This window comes from Lathyrus oleraceus, chromosome 3 (genome assembly GCF_024323335.1).
Source record: "Lathyrus oleraceus cultivar Zhongwan6 chromosome 3, CAAS_Psat_ZW6_1.0, whole genome shotgun sequence".
In the NCBI taxonomy this organism is placed as follows: domain Eukaryota; kingdom Viridiplantae; phylum Streptophyta; class Magnoliopsida; order Fabales; family Fabaceae; genus Lathyrus; species Lathyrus oleraceus.
The window spans coordinates 149,367,114-149,388,859 of record NC_066581.1 but is presented as its reverse complement, the minus strand read 5'-3'; the positions used below and the strand labels follow the sequence as shown (position 1 = coordinate 149,388,859).

At 37.1% G+C, this 21,746-nt stretch overlaps 1 pseudogene; it reads right to left on the bottom strand.

Moving 5' to 3' along the window:
* Positions 1-5,095: 5,095 nt before the first annotated feature.
* LOC127133773 (uncharacterized) lies at positions 5,096-5,195 on the bottom strand (annotated as a pseudogene).
* Positions 5,196-21,746: the final 16,551 nt, after the last annotated feature.

The window sequence follows — 21,746 nt, the reverse complement described above, 5'->3', positions numbered from 1 at the left end:
GTATTTTGCAGGCATGATTTGGTGCTGATTTGCAATTTATTTATTTTTTAATAGAGGTTAAAGGTAGTGCATTGTGCGTGTGAAGAAATATTACACTGACATCTAATCAAAATATTTTATATTGTCAAATTATAACAATATTTTAAAAATAAAAGTGTGATATGTCGGAATACACGGATCTCGTTGATTGACGGTGTAAAAATATTTTACACCGTCAATGCATATTCCTTTTTCTCTTTTTAATATTTTATTTTGTTGAATCAGTTTACATATAATGAAAGTTGTAGTGTTTGCATATTTTGTAACATTGGAATTGTAGTTACTATTTTCTTTGAGTGTGTTGTAGGCTTGTAGGAATGAGAGGAAATATAATAGAGCCAGGTTTTTCCTGTTTTGGGGTATGATATTTATGGCTAGAGCTTTAAGTTAGCAGCATGAGGCAAATCAGTTGCAATCAATGAATAGTCATCCTTTAGAGTTTGGTTGGTGCTTAATGTAGATAGAAATTATTATTTACTGGTGTCTAGTAGTTAAAATGAAATGACATTGTTGAGAAAGAAAATATGTTTGGAAGATATAAGTTGTTCATGCCAATTTGACGCATGTTGTATTGCCTATTTTATGATCATTTGTTGTTTGGTTCGTTTGGTCATGTAAAGAGAAGACCTTTAGATTATGTGATAAGGAAAATAAATCAGATAGAGAGGGGTCAAATAGTTAGAGGTAATGGAAGACCTAGGAAAATCATAAGAGAAATTATTAAGAAAGATCTCAAACTTAACAGTTTGGATAAAAGTATGATCCTGGATAGTATATTATGGCGGAAGTTGATCCATGTAGCCGATCCCACTTAGTGGGATAAGGTTTGGTTGTTGTTGTTGTTGTTGTTGTTGTTGGTCGTTAGGTTGTTCAAAATTGGCACCATGTAATTGTGCAAATTAACTTATCTTGGTTCTTATTGAACACTTGGGACTTCCTAACTTTCTTTCACGAACTTTAATTTTTATGTGCTTTTGTGAAATGGTTTCATGCTGACATTTTATAATGTCTCTTCAGGTGTTGCTCGCCCTTTCGAATCATTTTGGGATTTTGGTGTTGACAGTTTTGTATGACATTTCACATGATCAGGTATGTATGACGTTCATTAGCTTGTAGAAATCTTAGTCTAGATACTATTGACAATATTTTGTGTTGCCAGCTAGCACATGATACAATACCTAGTCTAGTTGCATGTTTTTGGCTGGCGATTCATACTTTGTCTTTTAATTTATTTTTCTTTTGTTGATCTGAGTTGCCAAATAGGATTGCAATTACATAGTCTCTTACAATATCTGTTTATTTTCCTTTGTAAGATTCTAATATTTACTCAGTCATGAATGTAGAGTGTTGTTATAACTGTTTTGGCCTTTGGGGAATGGATTGGTTGTTTACACCTACTGTTAGTGTCTGTGAACAATGTTTAGCAGATCAAGTAGTTCCAGTGCTTTTAGTATATTCAAATGGAAAAAGAAAAGTCATTCATCTCTGACAAGAGGTTTACTTAATGATTCGCCAGAGATTGAATTATCCGCTTAATATGGGATGAATGCAGTCGAATCTGGAATTAAGCCTTGTGATCTTGGCAAAGAAGCTCTTCATCAACACCCTTTAACCCCACTAGCACTTACCAAAGCTATTATTGTTGGATATTTGGGAATTTTTTTCGATCTATTGGATATTTTGCTTTTTTAGATTCTTTGTTCAACTAAAGGATACTCTAAAAATTTGTCTAGATGGATGTTTAGGGAATTCAATGAAGTATCGTTATTCATTTTCTTGGTCTTCCTTTTTTTCAGCTCATATGTCGTTGCCTTAAGCTCATTTTGTTGCTTTCATAGTGTCCATGGACACTTTAATAGAGTGTCAAAGACCAAGTGCTTATTTGATTCAGCTTATTTCAGTTTATTTCAAGGAAATAAATGGCAACATACATTCAACAATTATCCAAAAAGCTTTGATAGATGCCCATTAGTGGTTGTGTATTTATTCCATGCTTTCTCTGATCATATCTTGAAAAAATCACCATCGAAGAAAGATTTGAAGTTGTACACAACGATTGATGAAAATCCTTATTAGAGAATTTAGGGAAACCGCAAGAAAGGAATTCTTGATAAGAAAAATATTTAGTTTAGGAAAATTTGACACTTAACGAGTTGATTATGTTTTAAAAGTGGTTAATAAGTGACCATGTGATGGTATTATTATAGCCTAGTCACCCATCTTAGCTGACTTATTACATATTTTTTTAAACAGGTTGGACATTGATGAGAATTTTAAGTTTCTTTAAGGATTAATACCTTTTTTCGTCATTTATGTTTTGTGTAGGGTTCATTTTGGTCCCTTGATTTTTAAAAAGACCATTTTGATCTCTCACTTATTCAAAGTGGTTCACGTTTATCCTCCTTACCGTCCAAAATGTTAGTTAAAGACAACTGAGATGCAAAGGTGACATACATGTATATTCGTTTATGATGACCTGACAATGTAATATATAAAAAAGGTATACCCAAATTTCTCATCTCTCTCACATTTCTCTGAAGTTCTCTCAAACATCACTCTGTAGAACGACAAACACATTCTTTGGCGAATGAAGTGAATTGTTGAAGAACGAAGAAAGCATGAAGAAAAAGGATTTTGATAACATGAAATTATATCACATTTTAAGACTTAATTTAATTAGATTATATTATCATTTACTTTAATTTATCCCATTTTATCAGATATTATGCAGTATTTCTTTTCTATTTACATCAGGTACCCATTTTGAAGCAAAAGTGAAAAAGGGAAGAAAAGGAGGTGTAAAAAGCAATAAAAAGGAAACAAATAACCAAGACCAAGCCCAGCCCAAAAGAAAGCGCATGTTGCCCCTGTGACGGGCGTCACAAGGGTTGTGACGAGCGTCACGCGAAGTAGCCTTGTGACGGACGTCACACATGGTGTGACGAGCGTCACACCAGTCCACTAGCTTTTTGGCGCAAGTTACGCTCTCAGAAGAATGGAAGTAACGTTGAGGACTTCGTGTCCTATTCCCAAGCCGTGTATTTAGCCATGCTGAAGACTCGTAGGGAACGGAATGCAGTTACCAAGGCTATTATAAATAGCCATCTCCTCTCTTTGTCGGGAGGACAGTTTTTGCACGCTCAGTTTTGCGGAAGCTCTGCCAAATTTTCCTTTCACGCCTTTGCTTATTTTTCTTCCTTTCCAGCATTGTTCATTTTATTTATTTCTTTTGCAAGCTTTACTTTCTCTTTTCCCTTGCAATTTATCTTTCCCGTTTTTAGCTTTTAGATATTTTTTCGCGTAATAGTTTCTACACCGGAAACTACTGTGCAACTTTATACCGGATTTAACCTTACGTTATATTCGAGTTTTATTTCCTTGATTTATTTTACTGCTTAATTGAAGAATCGAAGAACAAATCCTACCGGCTTGTGGTGGAGTGTTCAAGACCATTGTATTACGCATTCAGGTTCTTTAATTGTTATTTAATTTTTAATGTTTTATTCTATTATTTATTCATATTGCCTGCCTGGAATGAGTCTGTTTATGCATGATATAAATTCTTGTTTATTTAGCATGTCTGGCTAATTTGCCTAGGTATCGGTATGTAAAGTAAGCAGAATAAGGGATCGAGACTGAGTCGGTCTATCTAAACTTAAAATCAAAATCAATCTTTTTATGGTCTCAACTTACAGGTTTAATAACAAGATTTTTTACAAAAGTAAAAGACATAAAGAAGTTAAAATCAATAGAGCGAGAGTTTGAGATTTTAACTGGACAGTGTAAGTTAGGCATTAATTCTAGATCAGGGCGAGAGCAAGTTTTAGAGTTAATTAAATTCTGACCTTTTCCAAAAAGTATTTTTAAAGATTGAATGTGAGGACGAGAGTTAAGCATTTGGATTTAATTATATAACCTAAGTCAACAGAGCGAGAGTTTGAGATAAGGGTGTTTAAAACGGTCAGTATTTTCTTAAAAAGAGTTTCTGCAACTTTATTGTTTTCAAAATATGGTTTTTGACTTAATTATAAGTGACAGCAACATTAATATAAAATCATGGTTTATTCAACAGAGCGAGAGTTTGAGATAGAACCTTTAACCAATAAAGTTAACCGAAACGATTCATTTTAAAACCAAGAAACCGACAAAGACTTGATTCCCTAGTTTTGACGAATTACATACCGATATCCGTTTTATTAATATTTTATCTAGACATTAATTTAGCTCTTAGTTTTTCCCCAAACAATCAAACATCTTCACCTTAGATTTACGTAGTAATTTTAGATAACGGTATATCGATTCATAAGTCCCTGTGGGATCGATATCTTTTAAAACTACGCGATAGAACTGTGCACTTGCAGTTTGTATCCCATTCTCGACTCACCCAGTCGAGCGATCAAGTTTTTGGCGCCGTTGCCGGGGACTTTTATTCAATCGATATCGTAACTCTTCCGTTACGCTGTAGAGACTAAGGTTTCTTTTTCTTCTATTTTCTTTCTTTCGTTGATTTGTATGCCACGCACTCGCTCTCAAGGCGAACCGCTCTATTTACGAATCAACGATATCGAACTATATCTCCGAGTCTTACGACGAATTCGGGAATATCGTGCTGAAAACAATCTCCCTCCTATAGACCTTCCTGATCTCAAAGATTTTCCTTCTTTAACCGAGATGGCAGAACCAGCTCGTGCTCTTAGAGATTACGCCGCTCCATCGCAAGATGAACCGCATTCAAGTATTGCTCCGCCCGCAATCGAAGCAAACAACTTTGAACTTAAACCTTCGTTGTTGCAGGCTGTGCAACAGAACCAATTCTCTGGAAATCTTACTGAAGATCCAAACCTTCATTTATCCGTATTTGTCCAATACGCTGATACTGTTAAAGCTAATGGTGTCACTTCAGAGGCAATTCGACTTCGTCTTTTTCCTTTCTCATTAAGAGATAGCGCTAGAAGATGGCTTCAATCTCTTCCTTCCAACTCAGTCACCACATGGAACGAGTTGAAGAAAGTTTTTCTTGCCCGATATTTTCCACCAAGCAAAACAGCTATGTTAAGAGCCCAGATAAACGGATTTAAACAGAAAGACAACGAGTCTCTTTTCGAAGCATGGGAAAGATACAAAGACATGATGAGACTTTGCCCACACCATGGTTTGGAAGACTGGTTAGTAATTCACACATTTTATAATGGTCTCTTATACAACACAAGGTTAACAATAGACGCCGCTGCAGGTGGTGCACTAATGAACAAACCTTATGCTAATGCTTACCAGCTTATCGAGAGCATGGCCCAAAACCACTATCAGTGGGGAACCGAACGAACAACAGTGGAAAAACCTCAACCGAAAACTGGCATGTACGAGATAAGTAACCTTGATCACGTCAATGCAAAAGTGGATGCTTTGGTCCAGAAGATTGAAAGTTTAAACGTATCACCTCCAGCAGCCGTGGTTGCTATAACTCAGAATTGCGAGGTCTGTGGAATCCAAGGCCACACTCCTGCGGAATGTCAACTCTTGACTGGAATCCAAACAGAGCAAGTAAACTATGCTCAAGGAAGCCCCTATTCGAATACCTATAACCCAAATTGGAAGAACCATCCAAACTTCTCATATAAGAGTAATAATGCTTTATACGCACCTGGACAGTCTCCAAATCAAGCCCCATCTATACCTCCAGGATATCAGAAACCGAATTCTAACAATAATACCCCTAGAAAATCCAACTTGGAAATCATGATGGAAAACTTTATAGCTTCCCAACAGCAAACCAATAAAGACTTCTTAAACCAGAACATACACACTGGCGAACAACTTAAACAACTAGCAAGCAAAGTAGATGCCTTGGCTACCCATAACAAAATGCTGGAAACGCAAATATCTCAAGTAGCTCAACAACAAGCACCTACCGCTGCACCAACTGGTACATTCCCTGGACAGCCCCAACCCAATCCGAGAAGCCAAGCTCATGCAATTATATTGAGAAGTGGAACGGAAGTGGAAGGACCGTCTGACCCAAGGATAGAAAACCAAAACCCTGAGAAATCCACTGAGGAAAGTGAACCTAAGGAAAAGGAAGAGAGTAATAAGGAAACCCTAGAAAAGAAGAAACCTTATGTACCTCCACCACCTTACAAACCACCTATACCTTACCCTCAAAGGCTTGTTAAAACCAAAGATGTAGGCCAATTTAGAAAATTTGTTGATCTCCTTAAACAATTAAACGTTACAATTCCGTTTACCGAAGCTATTACGCAGATGCCCTCATATGCTAAATTCTTAAAAGAAATTCTTTCTAATAAGAGGAAACTTGAGGATAGCGAAACCGTTACACTCCCTGCCGAATGTAGCGCTATAATCCAAAACATGCCCCCTAAACTCAAGGATCCGGGTAGCTTCTCTATACCCTGTCACATAGGAAAATTTGTCATCGACAAAGCCTTATGCGATTTAGGAGCCGGAATTAGCGTTATGCCCTTATCCATATGTAAGAAACTGGAGATGGGAGAATTAAGACCGACCAAAATGTCTGTGCAATTAGCAGATCGTTCCATCAAATATCCTGTAGGAATCCTTGAAAACGTTCCCGTACGCATAAGTCAGTTTTACATTCCCACTGACTTCACAATTATGGACATTAGAGAAGATGATACGACACCTATTATACTAGGAAGACCATTCTTAGCAACTGCCGGTGCAATCATAAACGTAAAACGAGGACGACTCACCTTCGAAGTAGGTGAAGAAAAAATTGAATTCATTCTTTCCCAATTCTTGAAAGCACCTGCAATAGAAGATACATGTTACTTCATGGATATCATCGATGAATGCATAAAAGAAGCAGAGTCAGGAGAAGACAAACCATCAGACTATCTTTTAGAGGACAAATCTAAACAATGCCTAGCAATAACACCAGATCCTACGCAGTGTCTTAACAAACCAACCCCTGATTTGAAAACACTTCCCAAAAATCTGAGATATGAATTCCTAGACTTAGAACTTGAACGACCTGTGATAGTTAATGCAGATCTAGGAAGACTCGAAACAGAAAAACTCCTACATATCTTAAGAAAATATCCAACTGCACTAGGATACCACATCACCGATCTTAAAGGAATAAGCCCTTCTATTTGTATGCACCGCATCATGTTAGAAGAAGACTGTAAAACCTCTAGGGAACACCAGAGAAGACTAAATCCGATCCTAAGTGAGGTAGTAAAGAAAGAAATAACCAAGTTATTAGAAGCAGGTATTATATATCCTATATCTGACAGCAAATGGGTTAGTCCTGTACACGTTGTACCAAAGAAAGGAGGCATAACCGTTATTGAAAACGAAAAAGGAGAAACTATAACTAAACGAATCGAATCGGGATGGAGAATGTGCATTGATTATAGGAAACTAAACAAAGCAACCCGAAAAGATCATTTCCCTTTACCATTCATTGACCAAATGTTAGAACGATTAGCTAAACATTCACATTTCTGTTATTTAGACGGTTATTCAGGCTTCTTTCAAATACCAATTCACCCTGATGACCAAGAAAAGACAACATTCACATGCCCTTTTGGTACCTTCGCGTATAGACGAATGCCGTTTGGTCTGTGTAATGCCCCTGCAACTTTTCAAAGATGCATGATGGCAATATTCGCCGACTTTCTCGAAAACATCATGGAAGTATCCATGGATGACTTTTCTGTATACGGACAAAGTTTCGAAGAATGCCTTGAAAACCTGGAAAGAGTTCTGGAGCGATGTGTAAAAGTAAACTTAGTACTTAATTGGGAAAAGTGCCACTTTATGGTACAAGAAGGAATTGTTTTAGGACACATCATCTCGAACAGAGGAATTGAAGTAGACAAAGCCAAAATAGAGGTAATCGAAAATCTTCAACCCCCAAGAACCGTGAGAGAAGTACGAAGCTTTTTAGGACACGCCGGTTTTTACCGACGATTCATCAAAGACTTCTCTAAGATAACTAAACCCTTAACCGGACTGTTGATGAAAGATGCTGAATTCATATTCGACGATAACTGTTTAAAAGCATTTCAAACTCTTAAACAAGCATTGATCTCCGCACCCATTATGCAGACACCAGACTGGAATGAACCATTCGAAATAATGTGCGATGCCAGTGATTATGCTGTAGGTGCTGTTTTAGGACAAAGAAAGGATAAAAAGCTTCACGTTATATATTACGCTAGCAGAACCCTGGATGAAGCGCAGATGAATTATGCCACAACCGAGAAAGAACTCCTAGCAGTGGTATTTGCGCTAGATAAATTTCGTTCTTACCTGGTAGGAGCCAAAATAATAGTTTACACTGATCACGCTGCTATCAGGTACCTTTTAACAAAAAAGGATGCTAAACCTAGACTCCTAAGATGGATCTTGTTACTACAAGAATTCGACTTAGAAATCAAGGACAAGAAAGGAACTGAAAACGTAGTAGCAGACCACCTCTCTAGACTTGAGAACCTTGAACCAGAAAGAACATCCATTAATGATGATTTCTCGTATGATAAACTCATAGCTACTTTGGAAGAGAACAACTCCGACATGCAAGTAGAAACCACCTTAGCTATATCTGTCATACCATGGTACGCTGATCTAGTCAATTATTTAGCTGCCGGAATAGTTCCACCTACTTTATCTTACCAGCAGAAGAAACGATTCTTCCACGACATAAAACACTATTACTGGGATGATCCCTTACTTTTCAAAAGAGGCCCCGATGGTATTTTCCGTCGATGTATACCCGAAGAAGAGGTAGAAAATATAATCCAACACTGTCACTCTGCGCCTTATGGTGGTCACACAAGTACATCCAAGACCTGCTCTAAAATCCTACAAGCTGGCTTTTATTGGCCAACTATATGGAAGGACGTACATGCGGCTATTAAGGAGTGTGACAGATGTCAACGCACGGGAAACATATCTAGACGTGACGAGATGCCACAAAAAGGTATTTTGGAAGTAGAGATTTTTGACGTGTGGGGGATAGACTTCATGGGACCCTTTCCATCATCTTTCGGTAACAAATACATACTCGTGGCAGTTGACTACGTATCAAAATGGATCGAAGCTATAGCTTCTCCAACAAATGACACCCGAGTAGTAACTAGACTCTTTAAAAATATAATATTTCCGAGATTTGGCATCCCAAGAATAGTAGTCAGTGATGGTGGATCACACTTTATATCCAAGGTACTCGAAAAACTACTACTTAAATATGGAGTGAGACATAGGATAGCAACACCTTACCACCCTCAAACCAGTGGACAAGTGGAAGTATCTAACAGAGAAATCAAGCAAATACTAGAAAAAACGGTCGCCACTTCAAGGAAAGATTGGTCATTGAAATTACCAGAAGCTTTATGGGCATACCGAACTGCTTATAAAACTCCCATAGGGACGACCCCATTTAAGCTCATTTATGGAAAATCCTGTCACCTCCCGGTAGCATTAGAACATAAAGCCTATTGGGCTATTAGAAATTTAAATTTGAATTATAAAGCCGCCGGTGAAAAGAGAATCCTTGACATAAACGAATTAGAGGAACTCAGAAGAGACGCCTATGAAAATGCCAAAATCTATAAAGAAAGAACAAAACAATGGCATGACAAGCGTATATCAAGGAAAGTCTTCAAGCAAGGCGACGCAGTACTTTTATTTAACTCTAGACTAAAGTTATTCCCGGGAAAACTACGATCCAGATGGTCAGGACCTTTTCATATCACTAAAATCTTTCCCAGTGGAGCGGTAGAAATAAAAGGACAATCTACAGAACCGTTCACCGTAAACGGGCAACGTCTGAAACATTATCACTATGCGGAAACCAACGAGGATTCGCAAATTCTACACTTAGACGAAACGCCCCCAGGACTCATAGACTATATTTAACAGTTTCTTTGTCGAGCTTGCGACATTTAAACAAAGCGCTTAGTGGGAGACAACCCACAAATTAATCTGTTATTTTATTATTCTATTATTATTATCATTTCCCTATTTTTCTCTTAATTATTTCTTTTAATTTCTATTTAGTATTCATTATTGATTTATTCAAAAAGAAAAAAAAAATATATATAATAATAATAATTCTTTTCTTCTTTCGGCATTTGGCCAAATCCTGACTTAAACTCATGTTTCTTTTCTCTAGTTAACACTAACCAGATGGGACATTTTGATCGTATGGGTATCAAGTTCAGAGGAATGGCTCAGAAACGAAAGTTTGAAGAACTAGCCGCTAGAGAGATGCTACCTAGTTTATATGCTGATGATTGGGCTATGACTGCCCTTGGACTGAGACAGAGTGTCCTGTTTTTGCTGAATCAGATAGGATGGGAGACCTCCCCTATCCTGAGACATTTCACCACCTACCGGAGACTCACACTAGAATTTCTTAGTTCATTAATCTATCTACCTAGCCATGGAAAAGGAATTAGCAGAGGTTTTATCCAGTTCAGAATGTTCAATATGGAGTACCAATTTAATATTAGAGACTTCACCAACCTTTTGGGTTTTCCTACCTCCTTTGATACATTCACTGTAAGCCAGGAAGAACTTTTTGAATATAGAGAGCTTGAACACTTTTGGGGTAAGCTGACTGGAAATGATGAGCCCGAAGAACATGAGTTTCTCTCTAGAAACATACATAACCCGGCTTTTCGCTATTTCCATAAGATCCTGACCCACACTTTATTTGGGAAGAAGCCAAATAGTACTTCAGTTTCACGTGATGAACTCTTCATCATATTTTGTGCTTCCCAGAACCGTCCAGTAAACGGTGCTACTTTTATGTTAGCTAATTTGGACCACCTTATCCAGTATGAGCGAGCACCCATTAGAATAGGCGGTTTGATCACTATGATAGGTAATGCTATTGGACTACGTCAGCCTATGCTTGACCTTAACCCTTTTTGTGGCATTACTACTATGAGTATACCCTTCCTCTTCAACACTATGTTTATAGCAAACATAGGGTCTGATGAGTTCGAGCTTATTATTGATAACCAGGTTCTCTGCCTATTCACCATGCCCGATCCTAGAACTAGTGTTCATAATCAAAGGAACTGGCTCTATAACCTGAATGAAACCCCAACTCCGGCTGGATCCACTGAATCCATCCAGGATTATGAGATTTGTGACGACTATGAGCACTATGTTGACCATATCTCTCTTGCTGAATCTGACCCTCAGACACCTTCCGGCTACTATGATATTGATCCTCCTCCTCAGCCTGTCCTGACCGAAGAATCAGTCATGCCTGATCTCCGACATCATATGCCAGGAACAAATATTAAAACAGTCATTGAAGCCTTGATGTCAGAGCAAGACGCCCTCAGGGAAGATTTCCATAACTTGAGACTTGAAATCCTAGAATACATGAGCAGCACGGCAAGTCAGTTACGTATGTTACGGCATCATGTTAACTCTTTTACTCCTCCGGCCAGAGATCCGAAGATAGATGGAATTTAGTTATATTTCTTTCTAAGTTATTTAGTTTTAGGCTAGATTTTTTTCATTAATGTTGTTTGAATTCATGTTTATTTCTATTTCATTTCATTATTTTCCTTCCCTGTAATACATTATGATCATTTTTATTGAAGCTGTTTAATTAATTTTATTATGCAATGGCTATTATGCTCTACTGTTGTTACCTATTATTATTATTATACAAAGCAAGTAAGCGTGCACAATGCATTAAAATTGCATACTAAAAATGATCATAAGCAAAATGAAACATTAAAATACGCTACCAAAGTAATTCTGTGAAGCGCCACTGAAGCCTTGCCAAAAAGGAGGTGTGACGAGCGTCACACACTCCATGACGAACGGCACGCAAAACGCCTGTTACGAACGTCACACCCCTGTGACGAGCGTAACGCCCTTCAGACAAGTGAACGTTAAGGAGCCGTTGGAGACAAACGTTACACTTTAATTTTTTACATTCCCCATTCATTTTTCATTTACCACACTTAATTACTTTTCAACCACTTTTTCTTTCTACCTTCCAATCCTTCTCCTATAAATACCTACCAAAACTTCCTTCATTCACCACAAAACAATTCTCTCATATCAAATACACTTCTTTTCCTTTCCAAATCATCCCTTCAAAAATTCATCACAATGGCGGGAAATCAAAATTTCGGAAATATCATCTTCCGATCCGGAGATGACAACTATCAGCAAGAGCAATTCGAGCGCTTCCAACAGCGAGGCGTCGCTTCCACCAGGTACCCCGATTTAACTTGTTTACAACAATTGGGCTTACTCCAAGGTATCGAGTGGATGCTCCGTAAAGCCGATTTAACCTTCCTTTGCACCCATAACCAACCCACCTACCCTTCCCTAACCTTAGAATTCCTAAGTTCTTACGACTACACCACTCCCGTCGGTGAAGGTGAATTTCTGACCGGTACCGCAACCTTCCGTATGTTTAACACCGAGTACTCTCTAACCCAACGCCAATTGAGTGCCATGCTACAATTTCCCACCGAAGGTCTGCTGCATGCCAGAATCCCTCCAACCTCAAACTGGAACACAGTTCTAGTTTTCGATCTTTTTAAGAAAATTTCCGGTATAAATACCTACAACTGGGAAGAACTCCTTCTCTCCCACATCCATAACCCCACCATCCGTTATTTTCTCCGTATCCTGCAAAACACACTTTTTGGAAGACCAAACAACAGTAAGGTCAACTCAAAGGAGTTATTTTTCCTCCAGTGCGTTTTCGAATCGGATGCTCAGGTAAACGCCGCCTCTTTTCTCTTTCATCATATCCGCACCTTATGTGCTAGAGGCCGGCAACCCTTTATAGTTGGTGGATTAATAACCTCCATAGCACTTGGCCTGAACCTAGGGGATAAACTCCAAACTTTAGAATCCCTACCTCCCCTGTCTATGGATATCAGCTATTGCCGCTCCAGCCGCCTGATTAAAAACAGAGTAGGCGGAGGCTATTATCTTATGGTGAACAACCAAGCAGTCCCGAGTGTTGTGCTACCCAATACCACCCTAACTGATGTCACAAACCCCGACCGCCACCTCTACGATCTTAGCGCTCCTGAAACCACCGAGCCTTCACAAACAAACCAGCAAACAGATGAGTTTGAAGAAATGGAACAAGGTGATCATCCGCCAACACAACAATCAGTCCCGCTAAACCCTTCCAGTAATGCAGCCGGCCCATCCTCCCAACGTCGTCGACGAAGAAGGCCTGCGACCAACGATGACATTATGGATGCTATCGATGGAATGCAGGCACAGAATACAGAGATGATGCAGATGATGCGTCAAATGCAACAGCAACAGGATGCTCAGAATGCCATAACCGACCAGCGATTTACTGAGTTGTTTAGCAGGTTCAACAACTTAGACATACGTCAAAGATCACCAGGTCCAAGAACCAGAGGCGGAAGGCAGCCTTAGTTGTTATTTTCTTTTTCCTTTCCATCTTGTATTTCATTTCCTTAAAACATTGAGGACAATGTTTAGTTTAAGTATGGGGGGGAAACAATATTCTTTCCATTCTCATTTTTCAAATATGTACTCTCCCTTTCATTGTTATTTCCCTTTTTTTTTTCTTTCCCTATATATATAAAAATATATATATATATATATATATATATATATATATATTTATTTTAAGTTAAGTTCCTAAGTGTGAAAATTTTCTATTATCTATTCCCCTCAATTTCCTGAGCCATAACAAAAATTTTAACACACCCAATAAGTATAAAGGTTGCTTACTTTATAAAACTTGAGTGAGATCAAAACAAAATTATTACCATAACAACGCTCTGAGAACCTCAATATGTTAGATCAGGATAAAGTACCTATTATACCAATTCCTTGAACTTTTAGTTCTATGGCAACCCCAAGTAGTTTATACAGAAGTCAGCACCATCTTAATAGCAAACTACGTGGAGAGCCGATGAATATAAGTGAATGATCCCCAAAGTAACCTAAAATATATAAATATATCAAGAAATGCACTAATTAAATTAGGTGATCCTTACCAGATCATTTAATCTAAAGGTTGCAGATCATGCAAAAGCACAATACGAAAGATCCATTATGAGTTGGTTCAGTAGGAATCTGGTACTGAACTTGGTAGGGCGGACTACGGTTCGATCCCCCGCAATTTGCAATGGACTGAATAATGAAGTTATCCGACTTATATACCAGAACTTCTAGCTAAAAGCGGATCATAATCACTAACCGGTTACTCCACTATGTGCGCGAAAAGATAAAGGGCTTAATGTGATTTCGCTAGAATGAAAACGGGTAAAATAAGACTAAAGGAACCAGGATAGCTATCATAGGGTACTTGAAACTGATTGGCATAAAAATAGGGTTATCTAAGTTGTAACGGTGGTTGTTGATGTCAAGATTAAACTCAAGTCCTCCTAAACAAAAATGCATTCGCAACCTAGTACGAATTGATGTGTGCTTTGAAATTTCATCTGGCTAAAACTTTTAACAAGTTCTATACTGAATTTTGCTTGAGGACAAGCAAAGATTTAAGTATGGGGGAGTTTGATAACATGAAATTATATCACATTTTAAGACTTAATTTAATTAGATTATATTATCATTTACTTTAATTTATCCCATTTTATCAGATATTATGCAGTATTTCTTTTCTATTTACATCAGGTACCCATTTTGAAGCAAAAGTGAAAAAGGGAAGAAAAGGAGGTGTAAAAAGCAATAAAAAGGAAACAAATAACCAAGACCAAGCCCAGCCCAAAAGAAAGCGCACGTTGCCCCTGTGACGGGCGTCACAAGGGTTGTGACGAGCGTCACGCGAAGTAGCCTTGTGACGGACGTCACACATGGTGTGACGAGCGTCACACCAGTCCACTAGCTTTTTGGCGCAAGTTACGCTCTCAGAAGAATGGAAGTAACGTTGAGGACTTCGTGTCCTATTCCCAAGCCGTGTATTTAGCCATGCTGAAGACTCGTAGGGAACGGAATGCAGTTACCAAGGCTATTATAAATAGCCATCTCCTCTCTTTGCCGGGAGGACAGTTTTTGCACGCTCAGTTTTGCGGAAGCTCTGCCAAATTTTCCTTTCACGCCTTTGCTTATTTTTCTTCCTTTCCAGCATTGTTCATTTTATTTATTTCTTTTGCAAGCTTTACTTTCTCTTTTCCCTTGCAATTTATCTTTCCCGTTTTTAGCTTTTAGATATTTTTTCGCGTAATAGTTTCTACACCGGAAACTACTGTGCAACTTTATACCGGATTTAACCTTACGTTATATTCGAGTTTTATTTCCTTGATTTATTTTACTGCTTAATTGAAGAATCGAAGAACAAATCCTACCGGCTTGTGGTGGAGTGTTCAAGACCATTGTATTACGCATTCAGGTTCTTTAATTGTTATTTAATTTTTAATGTTTTATTCTATTGTTTATTCATATTGCCTGCCTGGAATGAGTCTGTTTATGCATGATATAAATTCTTGTTTATTTAGCATGTCTGGCTAATTTGCCTAGGTATCGGTATGTAAAGTAAGCAGAATAAGGGATCGAGACTGAGTCGGTCTATCTAAACTTAAAATCAAAATCAATCTTTTTATGGTCTCAACTTACAGGTTTAATAACAAGATTTTTTACAAAAGTAAAAGACATAAAGAAGTTAAAATCAATAGAGCGAGAGTTTGAGATTTTAACTGGACAGTGTAAGTTAGGCATTAATTCTAGATCAGGGCGAGAGCAAGTTTTAGAGTTAATTAAATTCTGACCTTTTCCAAAAAGTATTTTTAAAGATTGAATGTGAGGACGAGAGTTAAGCATTTGGATTTAATTATATAACCTAAGTCAACAGAGCGAGAGTTTGAGATAAGGGTGTTTAAAACGGTCAGTATTTTCTTAAAAAGAGTTTCTGCAACTTTATTGTTTTCAAAATATGGTTTTTGACTTAATTATAAGTGACAGCAACATTAATATAAAATCATGGTTTATTCAACAGAGCGAGAGTTTGAGATAGAACCTTTAACCAATAAAGTTAACCGAAACGATTCATTTTAAAACCAAGAAACCGACAAAGACTTGATTCCCTAGTTTTGACGAATTACATACCGATATCCGTTTTATTAATATTTTATCTAGACATTAATTTAGCTCTTAGTTTTTCCCCAAACAATCAAACATCTTCACCTTAGATTTACGTAGTAACTTTAGATAACGGTATATCGATTCATAAGTCCCTGTGGGATCGATATCTTTTAAAACTACGCGATAGAACTGTGCACTTGCAGTTTGTATCCCATTCTCGACTCACCCAGTCGAGCGATCAGATTTCTAAAGAGAATACCAGTGATGTTCTTTTTCTTCTTTTTAATCTTCGTCCAATTCTATTTTATGGTTCATCTGGGTTTACATTTTAGGGTTTGTCATGGATTTAGGGTTTTGTTTTCCTGATTCAAAATATTGTAATTTTTAGGTATATTACGGATAAATATGTGATGAGTCAAGTTATTAGGGTTCAATTGCTAAGGTGAAGTCTGATGTTGATAAATGGAGTTATTTTGAGGTGTTAGAGATTGTTAAAGAACTGTGATATGAGGAATCTGGAACAATAATATACAAGGACCCAATAATTGGTTTGTTTACTTTAAGTGATGATAAAGGTGCCCAAGATATAGTTGATTTATGTAAGGTACATAAGAGTGTTCATTTGTATGTGCAACATTCAGTTTCTCAACCTGATTATTATGATGGACCTATAGAGGATGAAACTGAAAACATAGTTAAGGTTATAGTTAGTGTTGATGAAACTGAAAATGTCATTGAAAGCCTGGTTGAAGAAGTTCTCAATGGTAAAGCAGATGATGTAAGTGACTTGAATAAGGTTGAGGTTGGAGGCACAAATGTTGATGCTAATGGGGCTGAGGATATGAGTGAGGGTGAGGTAGGAGATACTAATGTTGATGTTAATGGGGCTCGGGATATGAGTGAGGGTGAGGTAAGAGATAATAATGTTGATATTAATGAGGCTGGGGATATGAGTAAGGGTGAGGTAGGAGGTAATCATGTTGATGTTAATGGGGCTGATCATATGAGTGATAATGATGATGTGAGTTTTCAGTATGACAGTGCCTTAGATGTTGCCTTTCAAGACTCAAATGAAGACAATGATGGTTTAATGGAAGAAGATATTACACATTTACTGGGTTATGATAAAGAGGCAGAACGTAAAGGGAAAAACATAGTGAGGAATCTGAAGGTGCTAGTGAGGAATTAGAGAGTGAGTGTGAAACTGATGATGAAAGTAACTATTATAGGAAGAAGTATTTTGTTTTCAAAATGCCCAAAAACATGTCAGACTACAAATGGGAATTAGGAACCTATTTTGCAACAAAGAATGATTTTAAGGAGGCAATTACTTCATATGCAGTCCAGTTAGGAAGGGATTTGAGGTTCTCTAAAAATGATAAACAAAGGGTAAGAGTGATATATAAAGAAAGGTGTGATTGGAATGCATAATGTGGCAAGTTATCATATGAAGATTCTTGGCAATTGAGGAAATTGGTGGATAAGCATAACTGTAGTAGATCATATAATGTGAAGCTCATGACTACAAAATGGTTAAGTAAAAGAATTAAAAACTCTTTGAAAGATAATCCAAATCTGAAAACCAGGGACATCAAGGAAAAAGCCCAAAGGAAATGGAATGTTGGTGTAAACAAGACTAAGGCTGTTAGGGATAGGTGTGCAATAAGAGGATTGGTTGATGGCTCCTTTTTAGAACAGTATACAAGAATTTATGCATATGCACATAAAATCCTTAAAATAAATTTTAGTTCAACTGTCAAGATTAATGTTCAACCTGTTCCAGATAATGCAAGTGACAATAGGCATCACTTCCAATGGATTTATGTATCTTGCAAAGAGAGTTTCAAATAATGTAAACCTATAATTGGGCTTGACGACTGTTTTTTGAAGGGCATACGTGGAGGACAAATATTGGCAACTATAGGAACAGATCCAAACGACCAAATGATGCCAATAGCCTTTGCCATTGTTAAAGGTGAAACAAAAGACAATTGGATATTGTTTCTAGAACTATTGATTGAGGATATTTGAGGTAAAAGCCATTATTGTACATATACCTTCATATCAGACCAACAAAATGTATTGAATTTGTGATAATTAATCTCGTATTTATTTTGTGCATGATTATAATGTTTTGAATTTGTGATAATGACTCTTGTATTTATTTGTTAGGGTCTCTTGTCAGTTACAGATGAACTTTTACCGGGTGTGGAACAGAGGTTTTGCGTATGCCATTTGTACAACAATTTTAGGAATAGATTTTTTGGAAAGAAGTTGAAAGAGATTATATGGAAATTTACTAAGTCAACATATTCATAATCTTGGGAAAGGGAAATGAGATAAATGAGAGATGTTAATGAGGAAGCGTTCAAGCATATGACAAAAACACCTCCTAGGTTTATGAACAAATCTTAATTCAAGACAACCTCTAAGTGTGATAGCATGTTGAACAACATGTCAGAGGCCTTCAATAGTGTTATTATTGAAGCAAGAGCTAAGCCTATAGTGACAATGCTAGAAAAGATTAGAACATACATAATGGAAAAGTGGGTAAAAAATAGAATGAGATTTGCAAACCTTACTGATGATGACATCTTACCTAACATTATGAAGATGTATTTTACAAACTGCTATGTTTTGGTACTTTATAAACTTATATGTTATGTATACTCATAATGTAATGTTTTGGCTATTAGGATTGCAAGGATTAATGACTACACCAACATGTGGATTGTAAGGTATACTCATAATGTTATGTTATTTATAGTAGGTATCTGCGAGCAAAGTAGGAATTGAACTCCGAATCAGAAACATATGGATAACATTAATGTTCACAAAGTTGTCAACATTAAGGAACAAGACTATGCCACAAATAAGCAAAGCGATAGCAACTTCGAAAGCAACCATACTCCCAGCACTAGTAAGAGTAGTAACCTTTTTCATCAAGAATTTAGCAGGTATACCAAAAACACCTCCTTTAGTCACAAGATTAACATCAATCTCCCATTTTCTAAAATGCATAGCCTCTCCAATGACATGAGACTCAGGAATCTCCTCTAAACCATTAAACGATATCTGATCTGATACAAGTAAGCCTATGTAATAGGAATACTCCTCCAAAGTAGGTGCAAGCTGATAATCAGGAAAAGTGAAACACATATACGCTGAATCATAGAACTGTACCAAGGTGTCCAGGACTTCGTCTTCTACATCAGTATTCAACATATTCAAAAGTCTGCCATACCGTTCCTTGAAATCAGAAGGACAAGCCACCAAATATCCTAGCTCCCTTAACTCTTTCAATTCAGGACGTTTGAAATGGAACTGATGAGTGTTTCTCCTTCCAGGGTCCATACTCAAATTACATGTGATGTTTGCAAATAAAGTTCATAAGTTCCTTGAAAACCAGATGAAAAAGATATGTTCATGAATGCATGATTATGCCACAATCACAAACATGGGGGTTCAAAGGTTCAACATCACGAGCATGAAGTCAGGTGGACAGTGTGACAACCATCCCACAGGGTGTTCTATAGCTTTGGATGTCACAAACAGTAACCAGGTTCTATAAAAGTTCCTAGAGTCGTAAATCCATCTTTCAGATATTATCGGTTTAACTACTTGTTCGTAGACTAATAATATTCTCAAGAGAACCTCGTCTGAGTGTAGTATCGTGTATAAACCAGACCAGGCATACGCCAGAAAGGTTACCACACTACATCCTAAAATGCCAAGAGGGGTTATAGTGTTCTAAGGTCACTCAGAATCTCAGACTCCTAGGTCAAAAATATTAACGCCATTACGACTACTCGCAAGACATTAATACCTCCAAAGGGGTCTCATCTGAGCGGGGTTCTCATGCTAACCTAACAAGGCCTAACGCCAATAGGGTCAACAAGACTATACCACCATCCTCACTCAAGTGCACTCAAGTCAGGGTAGGGGACTTATCTCACCACACAGAGATCACCAAGCACACACAAACAAAAACAGCAAACAAAAAGCAATAACATAAATATAGATAAACAAGCTAGGCTTAACCCACTTAGAGACTACTCCCCAACAGAGTCGTCAGCTGTCGTAGTGGGAAAATTTTGAGATTAAGTTATTGATTAACTTAACTCAGAAAAGCAAGAGTTGCCACTAAACTTTATTTTTTCCAAAGGGAATGAGAAAAAGGCCGAACAAAACCCATAAAAGGTCAAACAAAATAGAGATTTGGATATGGGGGTTGGTTATGCAAGGGGAAGGTATTGACATCTCTCACATCTATGGTACTCAATAGGAACCACTTGCAAATTTGTGTTTATAAAAAGGTTGGGTTATTTGTTGATTAATTTTAATTTGAAAATACATTTTGTCGTATTCAAGTGGAAAACTCAGCTTACTACCCACAAGTATGAGGAAATAAGCATTTACATCATCTTTATATGGAAAACTTTTACTTGGACTTTCTCACAAGCACGTCTCAATATTCAGGTGAAAAATGTCAATCATTTCTCAACATATTGTAGAACTATAGTGGTTTGCATCACTATGAGAATAGACTAATATCCAATCTTTTCCTAAAAAAGCCCTTAAAGGAACGTGCACAAAGGCACAAAAAGAAGTTTGATGAGGTTTGTCCTTTTTTAGAAGTTTGAAAAAAAAAGAGTCTAAGTATGCTTAATTGTTTTAGCATTCACTGAGAAAAAGATTTTCTGAATCACTTGACAAAGCCAAGATTTATTAAGAAAATGTGTGAAGTTTGAAAATAAGAGGTTTTTGAAATAGGGGGCGTTTTGAAAATTGAAGAAGTGGGAAGGAGATGAAGAGACTACCCTAAAGCATAAAGTAAATGACATGAAATAAAATGTCTCATTGTAAGGCAGCTCAAGAGAAAGCCTTTGTGCGTGCAAGTGTACTAACCATAAGATGGAGCAAACATTTAACATTTGGTCAAAAAAACATTCCTTTCCATTTGGATTGATCCACAAGATGAAAAAGCACAGAAGTAGGTGAATATCAGAAGATCCAGATGAACAACAAAGTCACAAAGAAACATCCAAGTCTTGAATTGAAGATCAAAGGGTCCACAGGGATCACAAGGTCTCAAATGAATCACAAAGCATCAAATATACTCCAAGCAAGGAGAAAGCACTAAGTCCTAAGGTCCAAAGTCCAAAATACTCATCAGGCAAGGGATAGTAACACAAAGTCCATGAGACCAAATTAAAGTTTTTTAGGGTTTTTAGCCATTTTATAATGTTTTTTTTTTCTTTTGAAATAAGAAAGCAAAAAAAGAAGAAGTAAAAGGCAAGAATGTAAATGACATAAATGTAAAAACATAAAAGTAAATATTAGATGTTAGCATAATTAATATGTCAATGTTAGTATTAATGAGGATTCAACCGATTCTAGACAATTTAGCGCTATGTTAAGTAATCGTAAGTGAACTTATATAGAAGTCACACCTATTTGAGGTCGGCCAATAACAATTTATGTGTCATACATGCTAGAGAAATGATACAAAAATCATTCTCCTAAAACAATATAACACAATAGTTAAAACAGAAGAAGAAAAGAGAAAAATGGAGAACAAGAGAGATGATCAACCACAATTGAAACAAGGCAAGGGATCATCTATCATCAACTTTAATCAA